This window comes from Plodia interpunctella, chromosome 1 (genome assembly GCF_027563975.2).
Source record: "Plodia interpunctella isolate USDA-ARS_2022_Savannah chromosome 1, ilPloInte3.2, whole genome shotgun sequence".
Taxonomy (NCBI): Eukaryota; Metazoa; Arthropoda; class Insecta; order Lepidoptera; family Pyralidae; genus Plodia; species Plodia interpunctella.
In genome coordinates, this window is record NC_071294.1 from 4,774,297 (window position 1) to 4,790,310 (window position 16,014).

Here is a 16,014-nt window from a genome sequence, read left to right on the forward strand (position 1 = left end):
AATATTTCTCTCTGTCGAGGTACCGTGAGCCAATTTAAGTGTGCGCCTGAATCGAAAGTAGCACTAAATTTTTATTGGACGTGATAATGGTAATGCAAGGTAAATGCTCTGAAAATGTAGCACATCTGAATACAGCGTATTTTGTTTGGAAATACCGAACAAATACTGAATTTAGATGTGCTAACAAATCGTAACATAAAATAAAACAGGATTTTTTAAACAGATACTAAATAAAGCTTGATCCGCATGAATTTCCTTGGAACAGTACCTACCAGATGAAACTTCTTACTGGATGAAAGGTAATCGTACTCCTAATTACAAAGGCAAATTTTCAAGAAGATTGGGCAGATAAAGCGTGAAGATATGAACTCATTTTGGCATTTATATGTACAATATTAATTCAGATGATTAAGATTACTGTCGATGCAGAATAATTGAAAAAAACAAAAAAGTAGAATTTCGAAAAATAGACAAGAGTTACCCATTTCAGTTTCGTGTTATAGATCAATATTCTGTGAAAAAACGAAGTTCTTTTATTGTCTATTTGCGGAATGAATTTTGAAGAATCCAATATCGCCTGCCCTCTTGGCGTTTGCCATTTAATGGAAAAATAATTACGTAGGCATAATAACAGATAATGACGTTTTTATTTGAGCTAAATTATGTTCATTGTCATTTTGCATGTGTTATACAGATGAAATTAATTTTAAGTACATCATTTGATTTCATGATGAATTATTATGATGATTAATGATTCAGTTACTAGTCCTACAAAGTGTGTGCTCTATAAGTTACTTAATTTATTTATAAATTGCTAATATGATGCTAACATTTAAAACTCCTCGCTTTGAATATAAAAAATGCAAAAATAAACTTAAACTATAGTAGGTCTATGGTTCGAATCTTACTTTATTTCACAAATGATAGGGAAAATCTGGACGTTCCATTTTTCCAGAGAGTGTAAAAATGATGTTATCGTGAACTCGATTAGGCAGCGATGTTTAACCAGCTCCCGAATGGATCTAGTCGATTACCACCGTGAGCAGGTCTTGCTTGAATACAAATAGTCAGTAAACAAGGACTTACCGATTCGCAAATTATCTCCTGGCTAGGCAACGGAACCTGGAACAAATTGCACTTAGTTAGTTTTTTACTTTTTTATTATTCTTATTTCACCTTCTCAAGCAGATCATAAAAAACGGTCAAGGAATTTGCTATAAAAAGAAAGTAGTAGCAGAACAGGTCCCTATAGCATGGTTAGTACATACACCAATAAATACAAACAACCTTTATCAATCCAACAATCTATCATGCTACAATGAGCCTTAAGTCGTAAAACAATACCCCTGCTTATTGCAACATTTGTACGCTAGTTTACGAAACCGTAAAATATGATACGAATCAGGCAATGAGATTCAGGCGGTTTCACATTTATTTGTATTTACGAGCAAATAGAGCCTTGACCTCTTCCGATGGACGGACCCGCCGCTAGGGAAACAACTCGGAAAACCAAACCCGTTTTGACGCGTCGTCGGTAATTCTGTTAGAATTAAATTAATTTAATCGCGTTTTGGTTCACTTTGCGAATTTCAGTGTGAATTTACTCGAACTATTGTCAAATTTAGTTCAATTAAATCACACTAACCTATTTAGCTGTTTTACCCACATTTTGTGGCTTTGAAAGGATTCAGTAAACAAGATGTAGATTTATGCATGCCTTGGCCGTCCGTGTGTGGTTCATTAGATCACTGGAGGGGCGAATGCGGCGGACATAGCCGCAAGACTACGTTTAATAAGAGCAGGCAGATGTTCTCTGAATCGGAGAGCTGAATGCGGCTCGTACGGCGTATTGCCGAGCGGTAAACAAGGCGCGCCGGGCGGCAGCGCGCCTGCACCCGACGCGCAATATCACCCAACAAAATAAAGGAATGCCCGCGACGACAATCGTTCGCCTTACCCTACCCCGAGAAATACAAACGCACGCCTCCGAATGACTTTACAAAAATTTGCATCGAGCCTTTTTTCTCTATATTTTCAACGTTCAGAAAAGCAATTTTTGTACGTCGCCCGCGATACCGACGCGGGAAATTGCACTTGGAGCGTGGAACAGTGGGAATGGAGTGACGCGGAGTATTGTGCGCAGCGGAGCCAGCCGATTGCTTTCGCCTGGCTTTATTGCCCTGTACTTCTGGACGTTTGGATATCACAACACGTGCATTGTTTTCCCGCCGGCTCGTAAATCCGGCTGTCGATAGGCCAAGGCCTCGCCGCGAGTTATCGGCCTCGCTTGTATCTTGATAGGGGTATCAATTGAGAGAATATTGTTTTTCATTATACCTATTCAAACTAAATGTGTGCATCAGTTGAAGAAATGGCATTTAGATGTACCAATAAATAATTATGCATTCCCGCAAATAAACTTCACTTTTTTGGGAATATCTGGAGATTTGCCATTTAAAGATCAACAAAGTAATGTTAGCAACTTATTATAATTATTGCTCGCTGTAAACAAAATATAGCGCACCATTTAACACTGTCATTCTAAATTACTGAGGAGTGATGGCCCTGGTCGTTCGCAGATAATTTCTAAGAAAATATTAATTTCAACCTGCTTTCTTAATCAGTCGTGAGATGGCATTGGAGCGCTGCAAAACATAACATAACTTTTGCTGTAATCACAAAATTAAATAGAATAATCGCGCTAGTTTCAAATTGTCTGTTGCATGATAAATGGTACACGGGGATGTATAAACATAAATGGAGTGCCAAATCAAATAATCTTTGTTTAAAAATTCTCATATTATATAGAAGCACGAAAGTTAAGTTCTTACTAGTACCTATGTGGTAGTAACACAAAACAACCGATGTGCAAAGGGCGAAAGCAATAATAGTTTAAATATTCATAACAGAATGAGTCGTCACAATAGTTAGTCTATGTTAACTATGTTATTATTTATTGTACGAAAAAAGTTCTTAGTTCACATTATTCAACTCCAGTTTCACACAACAAACGTTTCTCCCCTCATGAACAATTTAACAGAAAACCTCGCCGGGTCCACGAAGCAATGCACTATATCTGATTAGTGCGAAAAAGAGACCAGTTTGTATTTTAAAGTAATTAAGAACCGAGTAAAGGGTGGATTAACCACGTCAGTCTCCTTGGGACATACACTTTCAGGTGCCCCTTTTTAACCTTACATAATTTTAATTATAAGGTCTTTTTATGTTGAAGGGATGTGTATTATTACTCAAGTTGCTTAAAAAATACTAATGCTTATTTCTTTGAATTCAATTTTTTTAAAATTTAATTTTTATATTCGGTCTTGGGGCGAATGTTCCAAAATACATTTTCTCTCAACCATAAAATTTAATAAAGGATAATTGGAGATTCTTCTCCTTCCCACAATGCTATATGCTTATGAGAAGAATAACATGTATCATTGTATTCATACTTGATCTACGATTATTGCAAAGATAAGGAGAGAGAAGAACTCCTCTCTCTTTAAGTAAAGTTATCCATCACTTAAAATTAATAATTACAAATTTTAAGTGATGGATAAAAATACTTTTCTTTTGATTCACACGCCGGGTTCCTAGTCTGTTCATGTCCCAAGGCAGTTGCCTACTTTCCCATGGTGAATCCGGCTCTGAACCGAGTCTGTCGTTGTTGCCCCGCCGTAATGAAGATAATTAGCCGTGTTGCTTGTTCCTTTAATTCAATACAATGTCGGGTAATTCCGTCTGACTGTGATATCAGGACAGGGTGGACTTTTCTCTTGGTATTGATGAAATTCAGCTGTGCTTGTTTATATTTTTTTACAAGCTTTAATTTAACTAGCAATAAGTAAGTATGGGGTTCGATTGGAATCTTGTAACTCAATTTAGAAGCTAAACTTAATTTGGATGATAGTGCATTATTATGTTATACATGACCAGATGGTGTACCTAGGTTCGGCTCCCGATGAGGGAACCCCTCAATGGTTTATGCTCCGATGACAATAGTATAATTAAATAATACGATAACGGTGTGCTCACATGCCCGCAATGCATGAGAACGTTCATCATTAACATGGACTGTAGTCGCTTAGTCGCTTAGTATAAGCCACGTGCGCGCACACCAGCGACACAACATTTTTGAGGTTGTCATGTCAATGATCAAGACCGGAATCGGTTGAACATCAACATCTTCATGATCATAATCAATACCAGAGTAATCCTAACATTATTACCGATTAGGTATTCCATTCTTCATAGTCGTATTCCTCACGGACTTAAACACACACAACAACTCTCTTGGGATTAGTAATGGAGTGGATTACCATTGCCTTCTCCATTTCACACACAAGTTAATAATCAACCGTGTGCAGGTTTCCTCAGGATATTTTCCTTCACCGGAAGCATGTGGTGGTCGATGAAAATTACTATACATGAGACAGATTGGTATACCTGGGACCTTTCGATCCACAGGCTTATCGTCTTAACCATTACACCACCACCGCTTAGGTATTACATATGTCTTTATGTATTTCTGTGCGTACTGCGTTTATGGAATTTAACGAGTACCACAACATGTCGTATGTAGTTTAGTTTCTCACGATAACTTTGTTAGACGCACTCTGCTGCAGACAAAGGAAATGCTATGCTACCTGTAACTCGGTTACCTTAGTCTAATTCGTCAAAATGGACATTTGATGGCCGTAGCTCATTTTTTAAATAATATATGAATGGAAGCATCAGAGCCATACTGATAAAACAAATAAAAATCATCAAACAAATACCACATAATGTATCTATGACATGATTACTATACCGGTGGAGAATACGTGAGTACTATGTCGGCTCTACAGTACACTATCGCCGACTAGTTTGCCGATAAATTGCAAAGTACGCCATTTGGTCAAAAAGTCGGCGGCGCGCCGGTTAAAGTCAACGTCAAATTTTATGGTGCAACTCAATCTTAGTTTGGTTAAACAACAGTTCCAACTCAGACTGGTTTCACTTGTCTTGTGTCCAAATATCAGATGATACATAGATAGACACACCGATTCAGATATTAAACTAATGACTTGCCTATCTTAATTTTGCACCCACGGGTAACCCACCCTAAATCTTTTTGATAATACTTTGACGTTAATTTTAACGTTTAACGCGCAGAAAAACGCAAAGTACTTACGTCATTTTGTCCAAACGTCGCTGTGGCGCGCCGGTTAAAAATTGACGTCAAATTTGACAGTGAAACTTATCTACCCTTATGTGCAATCTAGCATTATTATGTTAATGCAACTGGACACAGGAAGAGTGTAGTTACGACAAATTTTCAACCCAAAATGAAGCTTCTAGAACATAATCTTTTGCGCGTTTTAAAACAATTATATATTCGTATTATCTACGAAATCAATATGTGTTTTACTGTAGCATATACAATATAGACATATAGAAGCTGAACAGAGTAATATCGTAACAGTCATGCGTGACATTAATAGGGCCGTATATTTACGTTATGTTTCTCCAGACGAGATATTTCATTTGGTCCTGATAAAGTCGAGGCATTCCTCAGAAATGTGCGTATTTATTGAATTATGTTCATCGTTAATTACGCAGCATGAATACGTGTATTAGATCTATGTGATTAGCATAAACATATGACGCGTGATGACGTAATTATTACAGAAGGGCTGATTTCTGTCTCTGTCTGGCTTTTGACGTTCGAATCTATCTATAAATTAGTATAGTTTGAGGCAGATAAAAGCTGATTCATTGTGAAAGTACGTTAGTCAGATGTCGATTTATCTGCCTGTGACGTACATGGTACCTACATAGAAGAAAAAATAAAGACTTACGGTGGGTAAGTTCACACTGTGGTTACTTCAGATGATGACAAAAATCCGCTTGCAAAAAAATAACATGGCAGGAGAAATTCGATTTACGAAAATATCAAAAAACAAATTGTTGTTAAAGTCGAATTATGTGATTATGTCACTGTCTGTTAGTCTGCAATACATAGCTTTATTTCTAATCTAGAGTTAATTTCATATATGCTAAACTGAAAATACCTTGTTGTTGATTAAAATAATTGTAAAAATAATAAGCATGACAAAAAAAAAACAAAATCATATTTTGATGTAAATTTTCTGACATCGCTGTGTTCTTCTCAGAGCGCCATTAATTTTATTGATTGATGTCAAGTGCGTCTGGAGTTTACGTAGTAAAATCAATCAGGAATAAATCACCATATTTATCAAAATAACCTATAATTAATCAAATATTGTAAGGCCCAAAAGAAGCGTTTAGTATTGACGCTCAATTACCAATATTATTATGAGAATGACAGTATTCTGTTCGGGTTGGGTTTATTTGTAATTTGAGATGATTTTTGGCTACAAAATACCTGGTGTACCAATAAGATAATTTCGTGATAATTTTTATACATTCTGACACTTTATCCTTCAGATCTCATTCACTCAGTAGTTTATTTTGACAAATTCGAAATGGGAAAATTCAATGAATTTTATAATTTGATTGTATTAGTTAGGACCGGGATTTCAATTTATTAACATGAAATTTTGTCATTGAAAATTAGGAAAATCATAAATTTTATTTTATCCTTTCATCCTATTATTGCTTATATATAAATATATGAATCAAAATATTGTTCATGTCTTAAAAATATTTGTATGATAAAATTGACTGCCATATTCCATATTTGACATTATAATATTTACACACCTTACCATGTACTTACCAAATTGTAACGGACGCAATGTTATTACAACATCTTGTAAATAGCTAAATTTATGCAAATAAAGAAATTCGAATTTAGCCATTATATTTATGATCATATTCATAGAGGTGTAAAAACCAGAAGCGTGCGGTTGTATAAGACCCAAATAAGTTTACATTACCTACACACCCTACTCAACTACGGTTAAACGCGTGTAATAAGACGACAAGGGAGTCCACAAATCATAATAAATTCGGAGAACTTATTAAGACCGCCGCCAACAAACAATGGAGCGAGTTATTGGTGATCTACCCTCGTTTTATCTAACAGCCCCCTTGGCCCACCCTAGGGTTGCCATAGACTAAATTATCGAGAACCTAGACAAAATAAATTTGCTAGTAATATTTTTGTTGTTTTGTTTAATATTACTTTGTTTAATAGATGTCTTTTTCAATTGTTGAACAAATAAAAACTTGGAAGATTTTTTACTTGTTACGATTTATTACTTATGGAATACAATGTTAAATTGATAAACAAGCTGAGAACAGTGCAGTTTTCAAAAAACTACTCATGAACTCATAGGAAAAACTTCATGTTGAGAGTTAAAACTTGAAGTTTCAGTTTGAAATTTTTATTTATCATAGATTCCGAAACACTGATTTATATATTTTAAGAAACTTGATGTATATTTTCGGTAAATATACAATGGCAACTTCATCATCCAATATATCTTGTATATTATATGGTCCGACAATATATACTTAATATTACTAAATTGTGGCAACAAAGAAGTCAGTCATATGAGGAGAACGTTTGGTGACCCTACCCGCGCCCGAGCCAACAAGTAGAGCAATCTTCGCTTTATCGATAGAAGCAGAAAAACAAGAATACATCAATTAACAGCCAAGAAGTTAACGATGTGATGTCGATCGCTCTCCGAGATCGGAAACCATGTCATTGTAATGAAAGCGGGTGGATAATTTCTGTTTGATTTATTGTACGTTTTATTGATTTATTAGCCTTATTTTTTTACTATGTAGATATGATGGATTCGACGAATAAGAACACTTATTGATCGAATTGACCGTTCTAATTGTTACAATTGAGGATATAAACTGATGACCTCGGTGGCGCACGGGTAAAGTGCTCTCCTCTGAACCGTGAGGTCCTGGATTCAATCCCCGGTCGGGTCATGATGGAAAATGATCTTTTTCTGATTGATCCGGGTCTTGGATGTTTATCTATATATGTATGTATTTGTTATAAAATATAGTATCGTTGAGTTAGTATACCATAACACAAGTATCGAACTTACTTTAGGGCTAGCTCAATCTGTGTGATTTATCCTAATATTTATTTATAAACTAATTAAATTATTTTGTAATAAAAATTTGTCATGGCCTTGGATGATGAAATGTCTTTGAAACAATAAAAAGTATTTAAAATAGCTGCATACCAAGGTTTCGCTCCTTTAGGAATGTTAGAATGTAAAGCAACATATGTCACCAATCGGTTGAGTATTATTCGACACACGTAGGATGTAAGTAGCTATTGTTTGAAACCAAATTCTGTTCTAAATAATGAATCAATTAATTTCACTAGCACTTAGCTGCAATACAAATAGTTCATCTAATAATATATTTGCAGATTAATCCAGGGCATGAATGAGCTGGGCTATAAATATATCTGCACTAGAGCTATATTATAATTAATAGTGCATGGCACACTGGCTTCCTTCTCGCTGGAGATCGTTGCCAATACACTATTACTCATAAACATAAATTACGACAGCGTTTAACTATTAGAGAATGTCACACAAAAATAGTGCATAATTAACTATTTTCGTAGTTTTTAACTATTTTTAAAACTGAGAAATTTCGCTAAAGCAAATAAATATTTCAAATTTTTCAAAATTTTCAGATATTTTGTTTCCTTTCTCTCTGTCATCGTCACATATTGGCAGAGAGGTCCGAATGCCCGAGATACGCGTAAAGCCTTTAGATTTTGTACATTTATCACTAATTTTATTTTATGAACGACCGACTGCCTGTTTTCAATTTTCTTTGGGAATGTTTTTGTTTTATATGCTATTGTCATCAAGATTATGAACTATTTTAACAACATACGTAGTCGCATCAAAGTACTATGTAGATATACTAAAAAAAATGTTAACCAAGAATGACAATAGAATTAGATAATTTTGGCGCAAGCATAGCTCTTGCAAATGCAAGCTGAGATCCAGAACTCCAGTTAATTAATACATAAGCCAAAACATCGCTCATAAAACATTAGCGCAAATCGGAGTAGTACCCCAAATTCTTACAGAACAAGAACAAACCATTAAAGCTAAGCGAACGAATTTGGATCCAATCTAACAAAATAGCGGCAATTACAATCCTAAACTATACGCAATAGTGCGTAACGGCCGTCCTTCGGATACGTATAAATAGAAGGCGCACGACTCGCCCAATAATGGTTCCAATATCGCCCAATAATGGGACACGGGCGGTCGAAAGTGTGGGGCAAACAATAATGGTCGAAGACAGAACAGGCACGTACTCAGACTCGCAGAATTAATCAGTTAGTCACACTTGTGCCGAACTAAGGACGAGTCGATTAGGAGGGTACCTTGAGGATTATTGAGACATTGCCGCGGCGAACCAGCTGTGGCCGGAACTCGCCGATATTGCCGGCCAACTTGTTTTCAACTGCCCAAGAATTCTCAGCTCCGACGTGAAACTCCGTCGTTCGATCATACTTATTGAAAAAGGGTTCGCGTTTCGAGTGCTGCTCTCGCTGTAACAAGCACTGAATGTTCTGTTCCATTTCGGTATTGCGCCTGAGGTCTATTTCTTAACTTAGGAACGTTGGCAGTTAAGACATTCATATTTTGTTAATTGCAATTAGGTATTAATACTGTTAAAATATGGTTAGTTAAATGTATATCTGTTATGTAATTTCACAATAATTATTCTTATCCTAAACCACAAAGTGCACTAAATGCATTCTATGCAATCTAATTTTGTGTGGACATCGTTGATTAATCCTGATTTTTTTACGTGACCACTGAAAGTCTGAAATTAAGTTTTTGAAATTGAAATGTTTTTATTAAAATTTGTCTGTGATGAAAAAAAAAATATAAAACATAAAAATGTTATTTTAGTTTTGAAAAAGATGCAAAACTATTTTGTATCCAGATTATTTTTAAAGTTTACATTTTACCAGTGCTAACTATTACACTTAATTCCAATGATTATATTGATAATTATCATATTAGCTCGTAATAAAACATTTTCTTGTCACCTACACCGTGACCGACCATTGCAAAAGTTGCTTAAACACCACTGTCGCAGGACCGCGCCACCGAGCTTCTCCAAAAATATTTACATACCTACAAGCTTGTTTTTAAGATAAAAATAAAGGGTCAAAGAGATTCCTGACAGGTTTAATTAATTTTCTATTCAGTTGAGGTTCTGACGGTAAAAGTAAGTTGTGGTTGCAGTCCATTTGCCGATAGGTGAATATTGTATGGCAGACATGTTTGTGTGGCTTTGACTGTCAATCACACGCCGTTGATTGGATTCCGATATTGGCGCCAATTCTGACGTCACTTCAGCAGAAGTGGGCCGGTCGAAAATATGGACGAAATTCGTAATGGCTCTTAATATCTCGTGCCTTGTGCTTGAATATGGCAAGTGGATAGACTTGGAAACTTCAAGTTTACTTTTGCAATGTCACGCTGCGAAACACGAGGCCAGCGTAAAAAATAAAAATAATCTAAGATTCAGCTCTGATTTTACAATACTAGTTATAAACCCACCTTGGATATGCTATTGTTCCCTATCAGCTGCCAAGGCTGTATCCCGTAATCGCCACCAAAATGCAGGGGAATGCCACGATTAAACAAAAAAAAAACAAGCAACTTTATTATTTCTAGTCTGGGCAAGTTTTGAAGCAAGATATAAAAATATTATAACCTTACTTAGATATTTAAATTCAGCGCAATGCATCACACTGCTAAATTTCGACTGTTCGAAGTAATAAACTTTATCTCGCTTGTTTATATCCTTTGTGCAGCTAAAGAGCGACCTGACGAGATTCCCCTGTATAGCCGTAATAGTGCTTTTATACGACCTTTGTTTCGGAGTTTAGCTCTTACAGTCAAATTCTATGAAATCAGTAAGATTCTCATTCGAGAATTATTATAAATGTGCTTAATAGAAAGTTTTGATGTGTTTGACTTGACTTAATATCTGTGGTTTGAGTCGATTATTGAGAGCCATATTAGAAGTCAACTTCATTCATCGATGTGTAATGTACATAATGCCTTGCTTTATGCTATTGACTTCAGTTGCATCAGATTAGTCATAGTATAACTTATTTTTAAGGCAAAATTGTTCAAAATCATTATGTCATTAAATATTCTCTTTTCTGTCCTGTGTATTTGTATTTGTGCAAACAGAGTCAATGAATATTGTGTTTTCGCTAGAAAAAATAGTGTGCGCAATATCATTCAGTAGTGTCGGTATTTCATATGTCGGACTTATGTCGCAATCAGCGTCTCGAACACTGAAGCTGAAGTCAGTATAGGTAGAAGACGTTATCAAGAGATCCGATACTAAGTGTTCCAGACATTAGCACCTTAACACGTAATATATTGAGCTCGTTTGCCGATAATACGGAACCAGGTTACTGCAGCAGGTCCTATGAATTTGTGAGGAGACTTAAAACTAATAACAGAGTAAATATTCTCGCTGTGTCTTAGCTAATGTCGTGTCTAGAATGTAATGTTGTTAGCTGGGGGAGTAAATATTAAAGGCACATACTCGCTTTTAAATTTGCGCATTTTAAGGTGCATAATTCTCAAATTGTCTTGACTGGAGATTTTGCGAAGGTTCAATAAAATGATTCAATACTTGTTTAATGACTGAGATAGACTGCATAAGGTTTTCAGTTGTGCTGTTCCAACATTTTAGATTTTGAACAAAAAATTGACCATTGTCTCAAGATAGGTAAGACACCAATATATATTGTTTTGAAAAATGTTTTCTGTCACATATAAGTCAGTATTTTTTTAGTTGAAGTATGGTTGTGTGCAATATTTATGGCAAAGTTTTACGTTCGACTGCGATCCCTAGCTAAGTTATTATTGTTATTATTATTATATATTATTTCCTATATATTATTTCCTATCTCAATAATTCCGATACGTCCCGGCCGGCCATATCTGCAAATATCCTGGTCCGATTCCTGGTTACAATTACAAATGTATTATTTATCAAGGAAAGGCAGCCCTCGTCCGTGGAAAGGAATTGATTTCTGCATAATTTAACAGCGAAAACACCTCCCAGAGACCTCTTGGAACACTAAAAACAAAACATTCGTTCGTATTTTACTACTTTGCCCGAAATATATGCATTTTTTATATTACCTATGTACTTTTGCGGAATGAAAGTGTGTTGATGTATTCTTAAGCTGCATTAAGATTATGAGTGATATATTTTATTTATATCTATAAAACGTGAAAATTATTTTAAGTGTCTCGAATTCGCAACGCTCTTTATGGAGACGCAAGTCAAAATGGTAGTTTTGTACTTTCTGGATTATAAATTTTATTTCTAAACATATATACCTATAGCTTATTTCCATTATAACTGAAATATTTGTTTACTTTCCAGTACCTGTATTACAGGTGATTATTAGACCTACTTGACAAAAAATAAATACTTTTTCTTCTAAAGCTTTCGCTTTATAGTATTCTAAATTATTGAATAATTAAAATATGTATTTCTTTAGGAAGTTATAATTATTTTTCTTGTCCCCAGTGTATAACTAATTTCCTTTGACAGGCCACGTCTAATATTTATTCAAAAGAAGGTTTCGTTAACATAATAATTAAATGTGCTTTTTGAATTTAAAATCTTAATCAAAGTTTCGTTAACAACGTAACTTTGCCTAGGCAGTAATTTATATGTATCGGACATATAAATTACTCCTGGAACGGAAGTCAAATATCCCATCTTATGGAAATATCTCCGCGAAGTTTGATTATTTAATTTGTTTTGAGATGACATTCGGAAGCCCTCACTTATACTCATTGGTCAAGAAGTTTTATAACTTGTTGGTGATCTCATAATCGACTATAAAGTCTAAAATTCACATTTTCCATTATTTAGAAGGATATAATAGTTCTACGTTATAACATATGCTCATTTAAATACGTACTGCACTAAATAAAACTATTTACAAAGGGTTTTTAAATAGTTTTGTTTATATACATGTAAACTTATATAGGTAGTTCAAAATTAGTTTGTTATTATAAGAAACGGTTAAATGTTATTATTAAAGATGCTTCCAAAACATTTTTAAGAAAATTTTCTCAGAATTTTCATAAGAAAGTGACGCTTATATAGACTTATATTGAAAATTTAATCAAATAACAATTGAATAATTAATTATTTTTGTGAAATGTAAGATAAACCCACATTTATCTTGGTTGAACTATGTGTTAACCTAGTTTAGTTTCATGTAGTCCAAAGGTTGTGTACCCCTGAATATGGTGCAGGCGGGCAGTAACTATTGCTCACAGCTGGTTGCGGTGCAGTGACAATGTTCAGTACCCCTGGCTCGGCCGTGCCGACCACAGGATGCACGTCAGCTTTAGTCTAATTTATAGCTGAACACTTACACGGATCTTCTTCCACTTTAGTTTTTAATTTATAACATTTTCGCAATTCCTGTGTTACAAAATATGTGTAAGGGTTTTTTAAATCTGTTTTTATTATCGTTTCTTACATAATTATCTGTTGAAAATACATAAATATTTATCTTCACATTTATTCACATATTAAAGCTAATGAAACATCAATAACAATACAGTCATTGTTGTCGCTGTTAGGGTGAGTTGCATCGTCAAATTTGACGGTGATTTTAACCGGCAGGCGCTCCGCTGATGTTTAGATAAAATGACGTAATTTGCGTTTTTCTGCGCATGTTAAAGTATGTGTAACGGTACGACGGTGTAACACACCCTTAGTGTAGAATATACACATTAATTATATTCCACGGTTGTATTAACTTTATTGTGATTTTAAGCGTTTATGGCACACAAATGTCTAGATTTCACCGAAACTATTTGGATAATAAAACTTTTTACATCGTAAAATGACTTGCGTGCTAACTGGCAGTATTAAAAACTTGTAGACGTGCGGAATAATAATTAAGAAAGAGAAAACTTTCGTGCAAAATTCTGCATTATGGTTTTCGTTTAAATTATAGAACGGTGTCGACAAACTTGTTAAGGGTTGTCAACAATATCAAGAATATTACGGGTTGTCACCTAGCTCGGGGTAATCGCTTCCTGCACGTATCTGATGAAGTTGGGAGTTCAAACTAGTTGGGTTGTCGGGAAGTTTGGCCGGTGTTCGGCGCAAGGTGCATGTTCTGTACCTGCTCGCGATAACAGCCGGGATGCAACCCTAAATCCTGCATGGATGTGTCGAGGTTAGCACACCGCCCACTCACTTCGTAGGCAATTAAAAGTTTTTCCCAGAGCATTGTTCCTTCGGCTTTACGTTATCAAACTAATACTTAATTTATTATAATGCATTTTTGATGCATATAAATCATTATGATTAACACCGTTGTAATAAATGATTTAATATCATCAGTGTCATTGATAAACCAATATGAGCATTAGATAAAGATTTGGCCTGTGAATTCTGTGATTATAATGCGAATCACGACGGCATGGCGTGAACTTGTTGGTTGCCGACGGATGCGGGGCGTGGGGGGAGGGCCAAGTATCACGTGGTGGGGAGCCGTACATTGCCGAGGCCAGACTTATGAGGATTACGGGAAAATGTGTATTCGATGACATTTTTCGGGCCGTAGAAAAAGATGAAATATAAGGAATTCTAGACGTGACTGTAATAGAAAGTGGCGCCACCTATCGCTCGATGCGTCTTCTTTTCGCGGTCGGGCGGTCGTCGTCGATGTAACCGACCGTGACGCACCATTCCGATATAAAAATGTAAGTATGAAAAAGCTTTGTTAAGCCCGTCCTGGCTTCGGCGAAGTGGCAAAGTTTCAAGTGGAAAACTTTTCATGGGGAAATCTTTGCGGGAAACGATTAAATTTTAAGGCTATTTGTACTGTTTAAAGTGCGGGGTAGCGACATAATGTCTTTTCCGGTGAAGTGGCTTGTAAATTTCTATTTTGTATATTTCTTACACTATAATGATGATTGTGTATTTTTTATTTATTCAAAATATGAAAACGGCTGATATACATATTGCCCGGTAATTTCCCATGGCCTGTAGTATATTTGCGTGTGTCCAGTGGTCAAAATTTGTTTGTTTTGGCACCAATTGTAAGAACAAATTATATAGATTCTCAAATATCGAGTTAAATATTCGAGAAATTAAAACGAATATTTAAAAAAATAAGACATTCATAAATAGATTTTAAAATATATAAATGTTATTGAAATAAAAAAAATGTTAAAAGAAGGCAATGGCAAACCATGCACACCAATAATATTATCTAGGAAGTCAAAATCAAAATTCGTACATATGTTACATTCCATAAAGGCCACGATGCTCAGCTATGAGGAATACGACTAATAGTACCTCTACTGTTAATTTTAATAACTATTTTAGTACAGGGATTCATAAGTAGTTAAATGAAATATTTCACTCTAGGACTCTCTCTCTGAGCGCTCTTCCGGTTGTTTTCTCTATCATAAAGTCTTGGAGCCCAAAATGTAATCCAGGTATCTAATTGACTTCATCACAATAAATATAAAATTGAAATTTTCCGACGTGATGGAAACCTCGTTTTATGAAATACTCGCTTAACCGGTTTTATTGTGGATAGTAAAGGAGCAAGTTCGAACAAGCTCATAAAATGGAAATCCAGCTATATCGGACATCTTTGGATACGCTCCTACTGAACTCTTGCCGCTTTATTCAATTTAAAACTAGATTAATTCATATAAAGTTGCTTAACGCCCGCTGCGACGGTATATCGAATAGACTAGACTGCGGGCCATGCAGTCTTTGGAGATTATTTTAATGAAACAATTAAATTAGCCGAGTCCGGTGGACAGTGGACGCCAGCAGAATCCAAAGCAGGGGGATTGTGATTTCATTTGGAACCAGCAAAATATCTTTAGTTCAGCACGTGTGGTCACAATCGCATTAATATCCAGCTCGACAAAGTCTGCTCAAAATGCCACGAAAATTATACAGCACCAATATGATTATCAGCGCAATCGTTTGATTTGGTCTGAA

The 16,014-nt window shown here is 35.4% G+C and overlaps 1 protein-coding gene across 1 annotated transcript in view; it reads right to left on the reverse strand.

Moving 5' to 3' along the window:
• Nucleotides 1-16,014, reverse strand: part of mbl (muscleblind) — a 259,998-nt gene that overhangs the window by 167,305 nt on the left and 76,679 nt on the right. Inside the window, exon 2 of the mRNA XM_064436134.1 lies at nt 1,087-1,122. The gene's annotated coding sequence lies outside the window, so the exon portion shown is untranslated. The remainder of the gene's footprint in view (nt 1-1,086; nt 1,123-16,014) is intronic.